General features: G+C 38.7%; 1 pseudogene; it reads left to right on the forward strand.

Annotated features, from left to right (window-relative positions):
• Nucleotides 1-1,577: 1,577 nt before the first annotated feature.
• On the forward strand, nt 1,578-20,482 carry LOC118536689 (large ribosomal subunit protein uL2 pseudogene; annotated as a pseudogene).
• The last annotated feature ends 364 nt before the right edge of the window (nt 20,483-20,846 follow it).

The following is a 20,846-nucleotide window of genomic DNA, read 5'->3' on the forward strand; positions in this document are numbered from 1 at the left end:
GTCCACATTCTCATCTCCAGAACCTATAATGATAAATTATGTGGCAAGAGTGAATTAAGGTTCCAGATGGGATTAAAGTTGCTTACCTTACTGACCTTGATGGGAAGATTATTTTGAATTATCCAGGGGGGCCCAATATCATCACCAGCTCCTCCAAAGTGGCAGAGGAAAGCAGAGAATCAGTGTCAGAATAATGTGATGTGAGAAAGACTCCACAGGTGATTGCTGCTTTTGAATATGGAAGCGAACCATGAGCCAAGAGACGCAGGCAGCTTCTAGAAGCTGGGAAAGGCAAGAAAACAAATTCTCCCCAGAGCTTCCAGAAAGAACCAGCCCTGTCAAAATGTTGATTTTAGCCCAATGGGAGCCTTTTTGGACTGCTGGTCTTCAGAACTGTAAGATAATAAATGTATGTTGTTTTAAGCCATTAAGTCTGTGGTACTGTTACAGAAGCAATGGAAAACTAATCCATTTTTACTGTCCTCCCTTTCCTGAGCTTTTTCAACTCAGGGAACAGGCCAAGGCCTTTCTCAGAGGTCCACCTGCTCTCACTCTAGTGCTCTCCCCACCAACTAGCTCTGTCTCTCTCCTCCCAAAAGAAAGTTCTGTCCTATATTCTATTCCTTCAAATCTATTTGGGGAAGTATAAACCTTGTGTTCTTAGTCTTTCTGGGTTTCAGTTTTAGATAATTAACAGCCATTTGCTCTCAATCTATTATCTGTTAGTAGCAGAAACTGGAAAAACAGTAGCTTCAACAAAAAAGGGTTTGTTTTCTCTCTTGTATAAAGTCAGTCAAGAGTTTTTTAAAAGAGGGGCACCTGGGTGGCTCAGTCGTTAAGCCTCTGCCTTCAGCTCAGGTCATGGTCCCAGGGTCCTGGGATTGAGCCCCACATCCGGCTCCCTGCTTGGCGGGAAGCTTGCTTCTCCCTCTCCCACTCCCTCTGCTTGTGTTCCCTCTCTCTCTGTGTCTCCCTCTGTCAAATAAATAAATAAAATCTTTAGAAAAAAAAAGAAGAGTTTTTTAAAAGATTCTTTAGAGTCCACTGGCAATGGGAAACTGTTTATCTTTCTTTTGAAAATAAAAATGAATCATACAATTATGAAGGATTTTCACTCAAATGCAAGTGTTACCTAGAAGATTTTAAGAATTTACATGAGAACTTCACAGGTAATAATCAGCAGGTAACATTATCACTCTGAAAGTCCCTATGATCACCAGAAGTTGTCTAACTGCCTTAGTTTCAATTCTGGGGAAATCAGACTTCCCTCCGTCTTTCTCCCAAAGTTGCATTTCCGGGTAATGTTATTTACCCTCTGGGCCTGGCTAAAGTCCTAGAAGCTGTGGGCTAGCGCTGCACAGAGCCAGGTTTCCTCTGTTATCTGCTGCATTTGTACACATCTGAGCTAGCAGAGCAACAGAACATTAATAGGGCGTGCTGGTTAATCACCCCTGGTCTGAGCCTGGATGGTCATTTTAGGAGTCCATTGGAGATAAAGGTGTATCTTGAAGGTGGAAGAAAGTTGTTGTAATGAGATCACTGGTGTCCAGGAAACCCTAGCTTTCCTGTCCTGGATCATGGGGAAATACCAGCAGTTGGATGAGAACTTTGCTATCATGCAAGGAGTGAGGTAGGGGTCAGGAATACAACAAGTACAGGGTAGGATGAGTCACGGGAACAAAGGTGCATTCCAAGGACAGGGAGAAAAGTTTTCGCCTTGAGGGGAGCTACTCAGCTAGGGGTATAAGTGGAGAATTACTAGAAGAAGCCAAGTAGGGGCAGGAGACTGGGCAGAACGAGCAGAAGGTGTATTTAGGGACTAGCAGGACAACTGTGACCCCGGCATTAAGTGGGCAAGGGGGACCACCTCCTGTGCTAGAATGACCACCACGTCCGTCCCCTCCCCTGAATCATGCACAAGAGTGGGGGGAGTTTGGAGTGGAGGTAAGGATACCTGTATATACCAAGAGCTGGCTTAGAGGAAGTGGGTGCGGGAGCAACAGAGATTATTACCAGCTGTCTTCCTCTGAAATTGGGGCACTAGCTACCTGGATAACTAGCTAGAGGAGGAGGCTAGAACCAATAAAACAATTAACTCTAGGACTGAGTTCCCAGCACATGGAGTGCAAATGTTTGTGAGTATAATGGAAATAGGTAAGAGATCAAAGCCCAAGAATAACCCTCAGGGTCAGTACAGGATTTGATCCCTAACAGAAATATCAGAAAATGTTTTTGGAAGAATGTGTTGTTCTTGACATCAACCCAAAGATGTGGTTATTGCTCCAAACCTCCCAATTTTCTTTAAATGTTTTGTTTCTATCTGACCTATGAAAAACATTCAAATAATAGACATTGCTGCTTGTGGTGGACTAATCATTTCTTCTTTAGAATTATCTATAGTTCCCACATTTTGTACACTAAGCACAAAATTGTACCAGAAAAATTAAGAAAATAATTGAAAATTGCCATGAGTGACGTTTTAAACAGATAAGCAAACTATATTAGATAAGAATTACCCAGTTAGGTCAGTTGCCACTCCTATAAAGTTTTGCTAGCACTATAATTGGTTCCAGGACTCTTAGGGACTATTTTTCATTGTTAGTCATTAATAGGTCAAGTATTGGAGTAGTGAAACACCAGGTGTGGTTTTCTAAACAGCATAACAGATAAACTATATATGTCCTTAGGTGAAGTAGTTAATGTCCAAATTCATTCGTCTCAGTTTCTTATGTAAAGAGGATACAATATTACCTGCCATAATTGGTTATTTGCCAAATAAAATAACTGAGTATCCCCCCTTTCAGGGGTATAGGAAAAATATAGAAAATCATTAAAACCACAGATGACTAAAGTTTGGAGGTTTTGCTTTTAGAATCTCAAGAAGTATCATAGAGTTCAATAATTTCTTCTAACAAGTTTCTTAGTTGGACACAATAAAATTCATTCTAGCTAGTTTAAGCAAAAAAAAAGATCTGTTATAGGATATTAAGATGCTTATAAACTTAGGATAATCCAAGCTTGGGATGCTACACAATCAGGAACAATGCAGCCAGGAGAAATATCTAATCCCTTCATGGGGTTCTTCTGGCAAAAACCTCGCTCCTTCTCCTGCCTTCCACTTAGCAACCAGGCCACAGGGGACCTGACACTGGACTCTTCACTGCAGCTGGAGGAACCAAACCCTTCTGCCACTGTGCTTGGCTCCATTCACATCAACCTTCCAGGCCTCCCACTGGCTATGTGCAAAACCCAAGCTGCAAGGGAGTCTGGAAGTGTGGCTTTTGCTGTCCAGCCTCTACAGTATAGGAAGACCTGCTAGGAGGAGGTCAAAGCGGATGATGGACAAGCCAATCTGCAGTACACAGTGCCCACAAACAAAGCATTTTTAAGATCAAACACAAAACGAAAAACCCATTCTCCTGAGAAAAAGCAAGAGAAACAGGATTCCCTTTCATCTTAACAGCTGTGACAGATAAGGAGGTACTACTCTGAAAACAGAGCTGCAGCTGCTATTTTGCCATTAGAGAAGAGCGAGCACACGAGAAGTAGGGAGACTGGATGATAGGAATTATGTGCTTGATTATAAACCCATCAGACTATTTGACTTTCTAAATGATAGGCATATTTTGGGTGTATCTGTGTCTGTTTAATAGCCTGGAGAAAAATACATAATCATTAAACAGTGATTGTGTCTGGGTGTTAGAATTATGAGTAATTTTTATTTTCTTTTTAATATTTATCTGAGTTTTTTCCCTTACTTTCTTTCCAAGAGCATGGTTTAGAGTAAAACAAGAAAAAACTGTTCTTGGATTATCCAATGTGATATCATCATGGTCATGTTTTTTGTTTGGTTGGGTGGTTTTTTTGTTTTATTTGTTTTACTTTTTATTTAGAAATAATTTCAAACTTACAGAAAATTTGTAAAAATAAGTACTACAAAGACCACGCATATCCCTTTACCCAAATTTGCTTACTGTTAACTCTCCTGCTTTGCCATAAGCACTGTGATCCTTTAATAAGATGTGATGTAGGGTGAAGTACTTATGGGTGAAATCATATGATGTCTGGGATTTGCTTTAAAATATCACAATGTGTTCGGGTACCGGGTGGTGCAGTTGGTTAAGCATCCAACCCTTGTTTTCAGCTCAGTTTGTGATCTCAGGGTCATGAGATCGAGCCCCCACGTTGAGTTCCACACTCAGCACGGAGTCTGCTTAAGACTCTCTCCCTCTGCCCCTCCTCACCCCTGCACTCATGTGCTCTCATTCTCTAAAACAAGTCTTTAAAAATAAATAAATAAAATAAAATATCACAACGTGAGGAAGAAAAAGTATATAGGGAGAAAAGAAAGAACAACAGAAAGTTAATGGTTGTGAAGCTGGGTAATGAGTACATGGGGCTCCATATTTCTACTCCTTCTACTTTTGTTAAGTTTTTTAAATTTCCATAATAGAAAATGTTAAAAAATCAGCCAAAAAAATAAGAAAGAATTCATCAGCCAAAAAAATCACACAACAGAATTTCAGTGATTTGACCGGCCCCAGTTCGTCACAAGAGAAGTCAGTCCATCAAACATTCAAACAAAAAGAACCTGAAAGTCTGCCAAGCAGCTAAAGTTTTAGTTGAAAAGCAAAAATATTTAAATAAAATTAAGACCTTTACAACAAAGTTCAAAAGGTAATTCCTTGAAGCATATCAGAAAGGCCTTCTTGGAGGTTGATGAAAGACCAGTCCCTCTAGATCTTCCAACATCCTCTATTAGGATCTATCCTTTGGTGAACTAACTTCTGGCTGGTTCATTTTCTGGACTGTCCTTTGGCAAAAGGTTTAAAAGTTTTTATAAAGATCTTTCTCAGCCTTTGTGGCAATAATTTCTCTTTTATGTATACACTCCCAAGGAAATAATCCAATTAATTAATTAGCAGCACCATGTTCCAGCTACATGAGAACACACCGGAGCCACACGCCCAGAGCCCGCACCCAAGGGAGCACTGACACACTGCTGAGGTTCTGGGACACAAACAGGAAAGAATCCAGATGCCCAGCATCCAGGGCACGGCTAAGGAAATTACACTATAATCCTATCGTGGGAGAGCCCACAAACAACAGATATGGCAAGTGTGTGTACTATATCAAAACCCATCATCAAGTTTAGAAGCAATGTTAAGGGGGAGAGCAGGACACAGAATCCGGGTCCACACAGAATGACACAAATGAAGTTTCAAGTTTCATTGAAAAGGAAGAAGAGGAAACACAGGGAAGGAAAATAGAGTATTGTCTACTTGCTTCTTTCTTTTGCAATGCTATATAACATCACTGAAAGGAGGGAAGGAAGAAAAGGGGGAGGGAGGGAGGGAAAGAGAAACACAGCCTTACCTGTGGTATTTTAGCTACAATATAAGGACTGATAAAGCCAAGATTATAGTGGACAGTAGATGAGAAGAAATCACTTGTGGGCTCTTGAGCTAAATCCATCAGAATTCTTGATTGGATAAGCTACAAAAGAGTGTTAATCCATTTCCCTACATCCTGGCCAATATTAAGTGACCTTAAATAAGGTGGAAGGTTGGGGCGCCTGGGTGACTCAGTCGGTCAAGCATCAGACTCTTGATTTCGGCTCAGGTCATGATCTCAGGGTCATGGGGTTGAACCCTGCATGGAGCCTGGCATGGAGCCACTCAAGGAGTCTGCTTGGGATTCTCTCACTCTGCCTCTGCCCCTCCCCCCATGCTTATGCTGTCTTGCGTGCTCTTTAAGAAAAAAAAAAAAACTTAGGGGCGCCTGGGTGGCGTAGTCGGTCAAGCACCCGACTCCTAGTTTCGGCTTGGGTCCTGATCTCAGGATCATGGGATCGAGCCCCATGTTAGGCTCAGCGCTCATTGCAGAGTCTGCTTGGGGTTCTCTGTCCTTCTCCCTCTGACCCTCCCACTTGTGTGCGCGCGCTCTCTCTCTCTCAAGATAAATAAATCTTAAAAAAAAAAGAAAAAAACTTAAAAAAATAAGGTGGAAGGTAAAGCATTCAAAAAATAATTTTAAAACACACTTTCTTTGTTATACAGATGTGGGTAAGTAAATTTTAACCCAAATATAAAACAAACAATATTATTAGCATCCCTCAATCTCTTTTCCAGTCTCCTGACATTTCCCGTCACCCCCAGCATGCTAATTAAGGCACCAGACATCTATGTCCTGAACTTTTACAACTGTAACAATCACATCAAAAAAAAGCAAAACTCACAGGATATAATCCGAAAGTAACTATTTTTGTTTCCCTATCCATCTAAATCTGCTCCATGGAGCTAGGTCTCTTTTCTCTAAGTGGAAAACTTGAGTATGACTTTTCTGGTAACTGTTACGTGGTATGAGGTCCTAATCAGTAATTCAAATGTCTAGTTTCTTGTTAGAGTCAAGCTCTTGGCTTAATTTAGTCCCCCTCCCTTTTCCTCAGCTCAGGCCTCCTGCAGAGAGAGAAGCCATTAGTAGCTAAGGGGCTATGGTCAGCCATCTCCCTCTTTATCCCACAGGTGCTACGCCCTCTCCTCCTCACACACATGGCTATCCTCTCCAACGATGGGGCACAGAGAGGAAGAAAAAGTAAACTGGGCAGGGAAGTCCCCATACTGACTGGTACCCAGCAGATGTTTTCAGATTACTCTCGCTCATGAGTATTTCTAGTTCCTTAGAGACCCCCCTCCATTGCTGGGGACCTCTCTCCTGCAGGTTCCTTAATGTGGGTGATGCACTCTCCTCACTCCCAAACATTCTGCAGTATTTCTGGTTTCTCTGTTTGCTCATGCAAGTGGCCCTGTTAGTTGGGACCTAAGAACATGGCAAGAAAAAATCTGCACTGTTTTAAGCCACCATATCTGTGGTAACTTGTTACAGCGGCCATACAGCAGTTACAGGAACCTATTATACTGAGTCCTTTGGGGCTGGCTTTCCTGCTCTGACATTCGCTGGTTGCAAGTCTTCCAGAACGACAGAAGAGTAGGTAAAATCATTTTGTGGCTGCAAACCACTGCAACTTCTGAAAACTTTCACATGATAATAGGAATTGGTTGTCATCAAATTAATATGACTAGATACTCTTAGAATCAAGTGACACTCTAAAGAAAAGTTAGACAAATCCAAAATATTGGACATTCTATAAGACAATTGTCCTGGTCTCTTCAAAACGTCAGTATTGTTACTTTAAATTTTTTAAACCTTTCTAAATTATAATATTCTAAACAGCAACCAAAAGTAATGTGTTAAATTTGAACTTGAGGGAAATTTGGGAAATGTAAATATGGACTGGTTATAAGATAAAATTAAGGAAGTATTGTTAATTTTCTTAGGGGTAATAATACAGTTATGTAAGAGAATGTCCTCATTTTAGGGGATGTGACTCTACTCTTTAGGGGTAAATGGTCACAGTATCTGCAATTTTAAAATGTTTCACCAAAAAAAGATATATATTTAAATATGTGGCAAAATATTATTTAATCTGCGTGGTGGTATAGAATAATTTACTGCACAATTTTTCTGAATGTTTAGAAACTTTGTAATAAAAAGCTGGGAATTTATTTTTTAGAACTGTTTATAAATGTTTGTTGAACTATTGCTCAGAAACTTTACATTTTGGCTTAAAATGTCCTTTGTGTATAGACATTCTAAAATTATTTGTAGGAACTCAGAGTTGTGGCTAGGATATGGCAAGATAACTATCATATGTAAAGTAGTTTAAATGAGTTTCCAGTTAGAAAGCTGATGGGAAAAAAAGTGATGTCACTCTATGAATCAGTGGAAAATTACTGCCCTCTAATTGAAGAAAGTAACCTGGTAGAATGGGGATTTTTGGTCTCAGCAGGTCAGAGATTTTCATTTCTTGCTTTTGCCAAGAAAAGGGATAAAAATGAAACTCTGAAAATAAGAAATGGAAACTTATGGACAAGTTAAAAAAAAAAAAGACACAAAAATTATTCCCTAAACCCCAACATCCTAGAACCAGTAGCAGAGGGAAACTGCAATAAATTTGTGTTATCCAATTTAACTGGTCTCAGAACTGTGCCAGCCATTTCCCATTGACACATTACTATAAAACGACATCAGAGGGAATTAATATCATTCTAGTCAGTCTAGAGATAAGAAAAGAATTAGTTAGCAATACAATGAAAAAACACTTCTATGTAGTTTGCCTCTTAGACTTTTTTTAAAAATGATCCAAATTTCCTATTTGTATTAAAGCAATACTTAAAGTTTTTATTAAAATACTCAAATGAGGGTTAAAGGGCTGCCTTCCCCTCGCCTTAGGTCATGATCCCGGCCTCCTAGGATCAGAGTCCCATATCCAGCTCTCCCTACTCAGTGGAGAGTCGGCTTCTCCCTCTCCCTCTCCTGCTCTCTCACGTGCGCACTCTCTCTCAAATAAATAACTAAAATCTTAAAAAAAAAAAAAAGAAAAGGTCTTTCCTTAAAAAAATACTCAAATGATGTTAGTTTTTATTTAAAAAATATACAGCTAAAATCTACAATGAAATCTGAGCAGAAAATTAAAATTTGAGCTTGTGGATAGCATAACCAAGATATCTGCTGCCACCTAGTGGAGAATGACTGAATTACAGGAAAAGCCTGAGAGGTAGGGGAGATGATCAATCTCTAGTTTAAAGTACAGAAAATCCTTTCTGATGGCTAATATTCCATTGTATATATGTACCACATCTTCTTTGTCCATTCATCTGTTGAAGGGCATCTCGGTTCCTTCCACAGTTTGGCTATTGTGGACATTGCTGCTATGAACATTGGGGTACATGTGTCCATTCTTTTTACTACATCTGTATCTTTGGGGCAAATACCTAGTAGTGCAATCACTGGGTCATAGCGTAGCTCTATTTTGAACGTCTTGGAACCTCCATACTGTTTCCCAGAGTGGCTGTACCAGCTTGCATTCCCACCAACAGTGTAAGAAGGTTCCCCTTTCTCCACAACCTCACCAATACTTGTTTTTCCTGTCTTATTAATTTTGGCCATTCTAGCTGGTGTAAGGTGGTATCTCAGGATGAATACCCACCATTTGCATCGACATGGATGGAACTGGAGGGGATTATGCTAAGCAAAATAAGCCAAGCAGAGAAAGACAATTATCATATGGTTTCACTAATATGTGGAACATTAGGAATAGTGCGAAGGACCACAGGGGAAGGGAGAGAAAACTGAATGGGAAGAAATCAGAGAGGGAGACAAACCATAAGAGACTCTGGACTCCAGGAAACAAATGGAGGGTTACAGAAGGGAGAGGGGTGGGAGGTTGGGGTGACCAGGTGATGGGTATTAAGGAGGGCACGTGTTGGTATGAGCACTAGGTGTTATACACAACTAATGAATCGTTGAACACTACAACAAAAACTTACGATGTACTATATGCTGGCTAACTGAACATAATAAAAATAATAAAAATAAAGTACAGAAACTCCTTCTAAATTTTCTATTTCTGAATCTCTGTTTCTTCTATTGATGTACACAAAAAAATTAACTTCTCCCATTCTGATTACCAAATACACCCAGTTTATCGCACATTCTGAACACAATGGGCTATGTACTCAAATAGTTTGCTTTTCTGCCATCCCTCACTGTCTTTGGCCGCTTTGCTGAATCTTTTTTTCCCACCCCAAAACAACATTTTGGGCAGAATTTATGTCTTTCCAGTCACTTTTATTTATTAAAAATTCTACTATTAGTAAAATTTGAATTTCAAATCCAATTTAATGATCACACATTCTCCTCATCCCATCAGCAGGCCAACTTTGGCTTGAGAGACTCAGAATGAGAAATGGCTATGGTCTGTTCTTTCACTCCTACCCCTCTCCCTCTTCTTGGTCTGGAAAGGTGAAAAGGAACAAGTGTCTCTAACTTATCTGGCCACTCTTATCATCCTCTCTTGGCTGCCTTTACTCTTCTGGCTAGACTGATTGTCAGTGCCCAATAAGTGGGTAGTATATACCAATAGCATATACAGTCATCAGCTGTTCTCAGGCCATTGTCTTTACCCCTGCCTAGGTAAAGAGGAGTCAGAAATTTAAGAGAGCTGGTGGTTCATTCAAGTTCATACCACCCATAGAGTGAGGCTGAGTCCCCAGGTCTCCCAACTTGTTGGTACCACTGCCCTTTTTAAATAGTCTTTGTGATAAGTACAATCTGACTACAGGGGCACCTAGGTGCCCTAGTCGGTTAAGCATCTGACTCTTGATTTCGGCACAGGTCATGATCTCAGGGTCATGAAATCAAGCCCCCCATAGGATTCTACACTCTGCTTGGGATTCTCTCTCTCTCCCTCTCCCTCTGCTCCTCCCTCCTGCATGCTCTAAAATAAATAAATAAATAAATAAATAAATAAATAAATAAATAAATAAAATCTTTTTTAAAATCTGACTGGGTGGCTCAGTCAGTTAAGCGTCTGCCTTCGGCTCGGGTCATGATCCCAGCGTCCTGGGATCGAGCCCCACATCGGGCTCCCTGCTCAGCGGGGAGCCTGCTTCTCCCTCTCCCTCTGCCTGCCTGTCTGCCTACTTGTGCTCTCTCTCTCCCTCTGTCAAATGAATAAATAAAATCTTTTAAAAAAATAAAATAAAATAAAATAAAATCTGACTACATGAGTAAAGATAATAGGAAAGATATGTTACTTTAAATGACCATAGATTATTTCTTAGCTCTGATATTTAAAAACAAACCTAAACACTATTAGCTTAAACAATTAATATGAAAAATATTAATTCAATAATGTATGTCATTAATGTATACCATTAGTAATGAACCAATATATCATTTTAGAAAGATTAAAAATGAAAACGTAAAGAAAAGCTCATAGCTCTAAATACCTTTCCCCACTAAAAGGAACCAGGACTCTTTAGAAAAATGGTTTATTCCAGGTCTGTGGAAGGAAATATACAAGATGAATCTATGACATCTTTTTGTGACAAAACAAAGAAGCTATCAAAGACTACTGACATTCTATCAAAAAGATGTAAGAGCCAGCTCGAAGGGGCTCCCAATAGCCTAAGGTGGCACAACATAAGCACCAATAAAAAGACAGTGACTTTAATTGATTGAAACATTTCAAGTACATAAAAATGCATGAGTTCATAATACCCTTCCAAACTCCCCCCCCAAAATGTGTGGGGAAAAAAACTTTAATTATTACTAATGGAAGTTTCTAGGGCATCAAATAATTATCTGTTAACTGATAAATTAAGTGAAAGAATCAAGCATTTAGCTTGACTCTTCCTATATGAACTCACTGAATTTTAGGGTAATCTAATAGTTGATGATGAAAAATTCTTTATAGAAAAATTTAGTTATCAATGTGTAATAATGAATTATATAATCATCAGTATAAGTATATAAATATGTCAAAACTAATTAAATTGTATACTTCAAATACATAGATTTTATTACACATCAATTATTACCTCAATAAAGCTATCAAAAAATAAATAGAACCACAATAACCAAAGATAACAAAAGGAATGACAGGAAAATCATTTTGCTACACCTAATAAAATAACAGGTCAAGGGTACAACATCAGTGGATGCTAAAACTATTACACAAAAGGTTGATAGTCAGGTTTATAATGGAGTATCAGGCTTACTCACCTAAACCCAGTGAATAATATCTGTATCACTGAAGTGGAATATTACATGTTTCATGATCTATTGCAATGGGAAGTAGATAGCATTCCCATGAAGTATTACTGCATAAAACATTAAACCTGAATCTAATCAAGCCTGAGTTGTAACTAGCAATTTATAGAAAATATGGCATATAAAAAAATAGGTTAAATGACAATATGAGGAAGCAAGCAGCCAAATCCAAGATATGTAACATCATATGAGATAAATGACGTGGTTTCTCCAATAAATCAATGGAGAAAGAGAAGGATACTATTTAAAAAGAGAATTAAGATAATCTCAATGTAATAAAACTAGACATTAATGGCAAAACCAAAAATAAAAAGGCCATTCCACCTTGAAGTTAAGAAGCCTTCTATTAAACATAGCAGAAAAAGAAATTAAGAAACAAACCCATTTACAATTGTACCAAAATAATAAAATACTTAGGAATAAACTTATCCAAGGAAGTGAAAGACCTGTACTCTGAAAATCATAAAACACTGATGAAGGAAAATGAAGATGGATACAAACAAATGGAAAAATATACCATGCTCACCGATTGGAAGAGCTAATATTGTTAAAATGTCCATACTACCCAAAGCAATCTACAGATTTAACGCAACATTTTTCACAGAACTAGAACAAAGAATAATAAAATTTGTATGGAAACACAAAAGACCCCAAACAGCCAAAGCAATCTTTAGAAAGAAGAACAAAGCTGGATGTATCACACTCCCAGGTCTCACGATATACTACAAAGCTGTAATCACCAAAAACTCATGGTACTGGCACAACAACAGACACACAGATCAATAGAACTGAATAGAGAGCCCAGAAATAAACTCACACTCATGGTCAATTAATCTATGACAAAGGAGGCAAGACTATACACAATAAGGAAAAGATGGTCTCTTCAACAAATGGTGCTGGGAAAACTGGAGAGCTACATGCAAAAGAATGAAACTGGAATACTTTCTTGCACCATACACAAAAATACACTCAAATTGAACACTACATCAAAAACTAATGATATACTATACAGTGGCTAACTGAACATAATAAAAAAATAAACAAAATAAAAAATAAGATTTCTAGAAAGAAAAAAGAAGAAGAATTAAAGACCTAAATGCAAGACCTGAAGCCATAAAATGTTCAGAAGAAAACATAGGCAGTAATTTCTTTGACATTGGCCACAGAAACATTTTTCTAGGTGTCTCCTTGGGCAAAAGAAACAAAAGCAAAATTAAACTACTGGAACCACACCAAAATAAAAAGCTTTTGCACAGCAAAGGAAACCATTAAGAAAACAAGATGGGAGAATATATTTGCAAATGATAAATCTGATAAGGGATTAATATCCAAAGCACATAAAAGAACTTATACAACTCAACACCAAAAAAAAAAAACAACAACAACAAATAATCTGATTAAAATGAACAGAGGACATGAATAAATACTCCTCCAAAGAAGACATCCAGACCACCAACAGCCACATGAAAAGATGTTCAATATCACTTATCAGGGAAATGCAAATCAAAACCACAGTGAGATATTACATCTGTCAGAATGGCTAAAATCAGAAACACAAAGAATAACAAGTACTGGTGATGTGGAGAAAAAGAAACCTTTGTGCACTATTGGTGGGAATGCAAACTGTTATAGCCAATGTCGAAAACAGTATGGAGTTTCCTCAAAAAATTAAAAAGAGAATTACCATATGATCAAATAATTCCAATCCTGGGTATTTACCCAAAGAAAATGAAAACACTAATTTGAAAAGATATGAAACCCTATGTTTATTGAAGCATTATTTACAATAGCCAAGATACGGAAGCAACCCAAGTGTTTATTCATAGATGAATGGATGAAGATGATGTGTTATATATAAATACTCAGCCATAAAAAACGAATGAGGTCTTGCCGTTTGCAACAACATGGATGGAGCTAGAGAGTATAATGCTAAGTGAAATAACTCATTCAGAGAAAGACAAATACCATATGATTTCACTCATATGTGGAATTTAAGAAACAAATTTACAAAGAAAAAAGGAGACAAACAAAAAACTCTTAAATACAGAAAACAAACTGGTGGTTGCCAGAGGGAAGGTGGGTGGGGTAAAGAGTGAAATAGATAAAGGACATCAAGAGTACACTTAATCTTGATGAGCACTATGTAATGTATAGAATTGTTGAATCATTATGTTTATACCTGAAACTAATATAACACTGTATGTTTGAAAAAAGAAAAGAAACTTTCTAGTAAACACCTTTTGGACGAAAGGAAAAATATTACTAGTTTTCCCTGAAATTACTGAGTTTGCAAAAAATAATGAGACTGAAACACTACATATTAGAATCTATGGGACCCACTTAAAAGTGCTATGAGGAAAATTCATAGTCTTAAACACTTACAGTAATTAAAATTAAAGAATGAAAACAAGTGAATTAAATTCACAACTCAAAAAGCCAGAAAAATATAAACAGTAACGAAAAGAAAGGATAAGGAAGGAACTAATAAATCTAAAAGCCAAAATTAATGAGGTAAGGAACAAAAAAACTGCAAAACTAATTAATCAAAATTCTGGTTCTCTGAAAAATTTTTAAAAATAAGGAAAAGTAATAATAAATACCAAAAGGGAAATAACCATTAAAACAGAAAATATTTTAAATCATAAGCTAATATTTTGTACCTCACTATGCAAATACATTTGAAAAGCTGGATGAAATGGATAATTTCCTACTAAAATACAGTCTATCAAAATTGACTCCAGCAGAGATAAAAAGCTTAAACTGACCAATGTCCATATTTTAAAAAATAGAGAAAGTTGTCAAAGAACTATTCACAAAAAGTACCAGGCTCAGTTTCTCTTTTTCTTTAGTCTTTATTTAAATTCCAGTTCGTTAACATAGAGTGTAATATTAGTTTCAGGTGTACAATATAGTTATTCAACACTTCCATACAGCACCCATTGCTCATCACATCAGGTGCCCTCCTTAATCCCCATCACCTGTATAACCCATTCCCCCACCACCTCCCCTCTAGTAACCATCAGTTTGTTCTCAATAGTTAAGAATCTGTTTCTTAGTTTGCCTTTCTCTTGTTTTCCCCTATGATCAGTTGTTGCTTCTTAAATTCCACATGAGTGAAATCATACGGTATTCATCTTTCTCTGACTTACTTCACTTAGCATAATACTCTCTAGCTCCATCCATGTCGCTGCAATGGCAAGATTTCATTCTTTTATAGCTGAGTAATATTCCACTGTGTGTATGTATATACCACTGCTTTATCCATTCATCAGTCAATGAACATTTGGGCTCTTTCTATAATTTGGCTATTGCTGATGATAATGCTGCTATAAACATCAGGGTGCATGTACCCCTTCGAATTAGTATTTCTGTATCCTTTGGGTAAATACCTAGTAGTGCAATTGCTGGATCACAGGATAGTTCTGTTTTTAACTTTTTGAGGAAACTCCATACTGTTTTCCAGAGTGGCTGTTCCAATTTGCATTCACGTTCTTTTTTTTAAAAAAAGAAAATGACAGAAAAATATCATTTATGTATGTTGATGCAAAAATTCTAAAATAAAATAGTAAACAGAATCCAATGCCACATTAAGAAAATAAGATACCAGGTCCAATGGATTTATTCCAGGAACTACAAGAGTGGTTCATTATTAGAAAATCAATTACTATAATTCCCCATATTAATAGATCTAAGAAGGAAAATCATATGATGATCTCCACAAAGACTGAAAAAATATTTGACAAAACTCAAAACCTATTCCTTATGTAAAAAAAAAAAGCACTCAAAAACACAGGAATGTAATAAAATGTATACACCTCAGTCTTGAACCCAGCATCCTACAGATGACATAATTGTATATACACAAAATCTTAGAGAATCCATGGTAAAACTAACCAAATAATAAAAGAATTCTAAAGTTAGCAAGATATAAAACTAATATACACAAATCAACAGCCTTTAGATACACTAACAATAATCAGTTTCAAGATATAATTGAGGGAAAAAAAGCCCTATTTACAACAGCAACCAAAAAAAAAGATAAATTCTAAGGTATAAACTTAACAATAAATGTGCAAAATCAACATGAGGAAAACTCTGAAACATTCTTGAAACACCCACAAATTAACTTGAACAAACGGAAAGACATTATATGTTCTTAAATATGATCATTCATATTAAAAAGATGTCTGTTCTTCCTAAGATAACTTATAAATAAGATTCTTCATAAATATACCAATAAGCTTTTTTTCTAGAACTAGAAAGCTGATACTAAAGTTCATATGGAAAAATAAACATGCAAGAATAGCTTTTTTAAAAAATGAAAAAAGAAGAGCTATAAGGGAAAAGTAGCTGTACTAGATATCAAAATATAAAACTTCTATAATTAAAGTTTGGTACTGGCACATAAATAGATCAATGTAATGGAACACAAAGTCCAGAATTAAACCTAAGTACATATGGAAATTTGGAATGTGATCAAAGTGGTATCAAAAAAGCACTGGGGCATATATAGGGTGTGAGGACAACTTGATAAGCATTTTGAAAAAGATAAAATTGGATCCATACCTCAAATCATACACAAAAATAACTCCAAATGGATAAGAAGTTCTAAAAGTAAGAAATAAGATCAGGGGTGCCTGGGTGGCTTAGTCGGTTAAGCGTCTGCCTTCGGCTCAGGTCATGATCCCAGGGTCCTGGGATCGAGCCCCGCATCGGGCTCCCTGCTCAGCGGGGAGCCTGCTTCTCCCTCTCCCCTGGCCCTGCTCATGTTCTCTCTTGCTATCTCTCTCTCTCTCAAATAAATAAAATCTTTAAAAAAAAAAAAAGAAAGAAAGAAGATCATATAAATACTAGATGAAATCAATGGTAAATTCCTTTATAATTTGAATGTGGGAAAAGGCTTTTTCTGATTCAAAATCCAGATTCAGTAAAAGAAAATACTGATAAATTTGACTACAAAAACAAAATTAAAAACTCACATCACATAAGAGAATACCAAAAGTAAAGTCAAATGACAAATCACTCACTGCAAGAAAAATATTTGCAACATATATCACAGATAATGAGTAATATCCCTTATATGGAAATTATTTTTAGAAATCAAAGGAAACAAAAACCAAAAACGCAATATAAAAATGGGCAAAAAAGGGGCGCCTGAGTGGCTCAGTTGGTTAAGCGACTGCCTTCGGCTCAGGTCGTGATCCTGGAGTCCTGGGGGATAAGAGTCCCGCATCAGGCTCCCTGCTCAGCAGGGAGTCTGCTTCTCCCTCCGACCCTCCCCCCTCTCATGTTCTTTCTCTCCCTCTCTCATTCTCTCTCTCTCAAATAAATAAATAAAATCTTTTTTAAAAAATGGGCAAAAAAATATGAATACACAATTCACCATTATGTGCTGGAGGAAAAGGCTGTGAGGGTGAGCAGGCTCCTGTTGTGTTGAGCTGTGCACAGAGTTACAGAGGCCACCACCCTCTCTTTTAAAAGAGGGATAAATACTAGCAAGCCACAAGGGTTGCTTTAACTATCAGGCTGTTTTAAAACACCTCTGAGGGCCATTTAATTGACAATAATAGAATGAGTTAGAAAGTTGTCATTAGTCTAGCAGCAGGGCCAGTTTTATCTATGATTAATGACAACTGAGGACTGAGGATAGCACCAAAGTGCATTTGTAATTTTGCATGTCTTTATATGTGGCTTTAAAAGTGACCAAGTAAGTATGTATGCTTACCTTTTTTAAAAAAAAAAAACTACTTTTATTTCTAACAATTGACTAGACTGCATTATGATCTCCTTAACAATTTATTGTTAAGTGGTTGAAATTTCAGGTCTCTTCCAACCAGGAGACCCTGTGACACTGTGATAATTCTATGATCGCTCAGTTTGGCAAGCGTAATCAACATGCCATTGGCCACTTGGTGGCAATAGACTCCTAATTGCCTACAAAGTCCTTTAAAGGTATTAACAGCCTTCTGATTAATTAGAAACTAATTTATAAAGACATTTCAGGCAGGTCACAAGTTGACTTAGTTGGAAAGGTCAGCAAAATGCTGAGTATTTTAAAAGGGCATTTGAAGCAAAGCAAAACAACTCCTGTCTGTCAGAAATATAGTTGTGGATATGCTCTAGAAAATTGTTAGGAAAGATCTTTGGAGGTAGAAAAGGTTGAGAGGAGGAGAAGTGCTGACATAGTAATGATAACTAAAAAGACACACTGAAAAGAGATACCATGAGTAATATTAGGAACCTACTACTGTTTAACCATTTGAGCTTGACCAAGCCAGTTACCTTTACAGAGCCTTAATTTCTTTCTGAACAAGATCAAGAGGGTCAGCAAATATGTTCTGTGAAGGGTCAGATAATAAATGCTTTAAGCTTCATGGACTATATATCGTCACAACTACTCAACTCTGTCCCTGCAGCATAAAAGCAGCAAATGAGAATACATAAACAAATGAGCTTTGCTCTGCTCCAATAAAACTTTATGGACACTGAAATTTTTATTTCACATAGTTTCCACGTGTCATGAAATATTATTCTTCTTTTGTTTGCAACTACTTAAGAATGTAAAAACCATTATTAGCTAGCAGGTTATTAAAAAATCAGGTGCCAGCCTGGACTTGGCTCCTGGAGCTATTGGCAATCCCTTGGCTGGATGGTCTGTCTCTCAGGTCTGGCTAGGTCTCTGTTAATTAAACTGCTATCAATTCCCTATTTAGCTAACTCTGGGGTTAAACTTCATTTACAACTTTTGGCACCCTCTTTTACAGCCTAAAGCAGTTTCTCAAGCTTTATTTACACACATACCCATTAAATAAGAATTAAAAAGACTGGGGCGCCTGGGTGGCTCAGTTGGTTAAGTGGCTGCCTTCCACTCAAGTCATGGTCTCAGGGTCCTGGGATCTAGCCCCCTATCGGGCTCCTTGCTCAGCAGGGAGCCTGCTTCTCCCTCTGCCTGCCACTCCCCCTGCTTGTGCTCTCTCTCTCTCTCTCTCTCTCTCTCTCGATCGCTCTCTCTCTGTGTCAAATAAATAGATAAACAAATCTTAAAAAAAAAAAAAGGAATTAAAAAGATTACCTCTCTTACGAAGCTCCTATTATTTAAAACAGTAATGTTTGGTGTTCCAAACATATATCCAATCATGGGTTTTCAAACTTTACATGTCCTCCTCCTCCTCTTACCACAGAGATTCCCAGACTTGTCTTCACATATCTGAAGATCGCTGCCTTACAGATGCTTAGACTTGAAAATTCCAAGTCGGAAAGCCCTCCAAAAACCTCACTTCTCCTTTCTGCTATTAAAGAACAACAATCTTCCACGAACTCTAAATAATGGGGGCTGAACTTACCACTTACTTCGTGGAACTACCAGTTCCAGGTATGACCTCCGCTTGACTTCCTCTCAGTCCTTTCTTCCACCTGGTCAGAATCCAAAGTATGAGAGGGAATAAGAATTCCTGTATTTGTCCTTCTCCCCTGTCACCTAAGACTATGAGACCCGATATGACCAACTCGATAACCATATAACTGGTTACAATAGCTCCGAGAACAAAACTTAGGGAACCCTCAGTACGGTCAGTCTGTGCAAAACATCTTCAAACTGGGGGCGCCTGGGTGGCTCAGTCATCAAGCGTCTGACTTCGGATCAGGTCATGATCTCAGGGTCCTGGGATCCGCTCCGGGCTCAGCAAGAGTCTGCTTCTCCCTCCCTCACTCTCCCTTTACCCCTCCCCGCTTCCTCCTTCCCCCTGCCCCCCCACCCCCCCGTGCTCTGTCTCCTTCTCTCTCAAATAAATAAATAAAATCTTTAAAAAAATATATCTTCAAACTGTATAGAGAAGGAAAGAAGCTACCTGCTTTTAAATCCATACATGACTAAAAGAAGCCCTGAAACTTCTGAGGGATAGCAATGGTCCCTGGGCCATAGTGGGGTGCCTGGGCGGCCACGAATACCCCTGAAGCACGCCCAGAGCCACGCCAAGCAGCGTGTGCCCGCGGGGAACCAGAAAATCGCTAGCCCACGGGGCACGCGTATGTAGCACCAAAAGGCGCTGTGCGCCTGCGCACCTACTTCGCCGGCCGCACAGTTACGTCAAGGGCGTCAGGAAGGACGTCATCCACACCGCAGGGGGAGGCACTCCTGGTGCTAAGGGGGTCCTCCAAGATACCTACCCCATAAGAAACAGAGCTGTTCTTCACGGCTAAGGGCACCCACATTAGCTAGTTCGTGTACCGCGGCCAGAAGGCCCGGCTCAGCATCGGCCATATGCCTCCAATGGGCACCATTCCTGAAAACATGATGCACCGTCCTGTGTTGCCTGGAGGAGAAGCCTGCGATGGAGGCAAGCTGGACCGAGCCTCCACGAACAACGCCTTTGTCACCTACCGCAACCTGAGACCAAGGAGACCCAAGTGAAGCTGCCCTCGGGCTCCAAGAAGGTCATCTCCTCAGCCAATAGAGCTGTGGTCCGTGTAGTGGCCGGAGGTGACCGCACTTACAAGCCCATCCTGAAATCCACTGTGCCTACCACAAGTATAAGGATAAGAGGAATTGCTAGCCCCGCATGCGGGGTGTGGCCATGAACCCTGTGGAGCATCCCTTCAGAGGTGGCAACTACCAGCACATCGGCAAACTTGGTACCCTCCTCAAAGATGCCCCCCACCCCCACCCCGCAAAGTGGGTCTCATCGCTGCCCAGGGGACTGGGCATCTCAGAGAAACCAAGACTATGCAGGAGAACATGAACTAGGACTGGGGAGGTTCAATAAAGTATCTTTCTGCCACTTAAAAAAAATGAAAAATAACGACAACAAAAAACAACATACTTCTTCTGGGAAGAGACAGGGATTATAAAGTGGCCCCTCTCCCATATAAAAGTATTTCTCTGTTAAGGAGTCTCAGAAGAAAAAGGAAGTTCCTGTTCACCCTCTGAAGTCACTAGAGACTATTAGCACCCTTGGGCCACATGAGGAATCCGGGCCTAGAAGTTTCTTACCCCAGATCGCATAGGTCACATAGGTACCAAGGAAGAGCTAAGACTCTAATTCAGACCTCCCTAGAAAAGCAGTTACCCATTCATCCATTCATTCTGTTTGTCTGTCTCTCTGCCTCTCATATCTGTCTCTATTTCTGTCTCACTTCCAAATCTCCTCCTTTTAAAGCATTAGGTCACTTAT

This window comes from Halichoerus grypus, chromosome 1 (assembly GCF_964656455.1).
Source record: "Halichoerus grypus chromosome 1, mHalGry1.hap1.1, whole genome shotgun sequence".
Lineage (NCBI taxonomy): Eukaryota > Metazoa > Chordata > Mammalia > Carnivora > Phocidae > Halichoerus > Halichoerus grypus.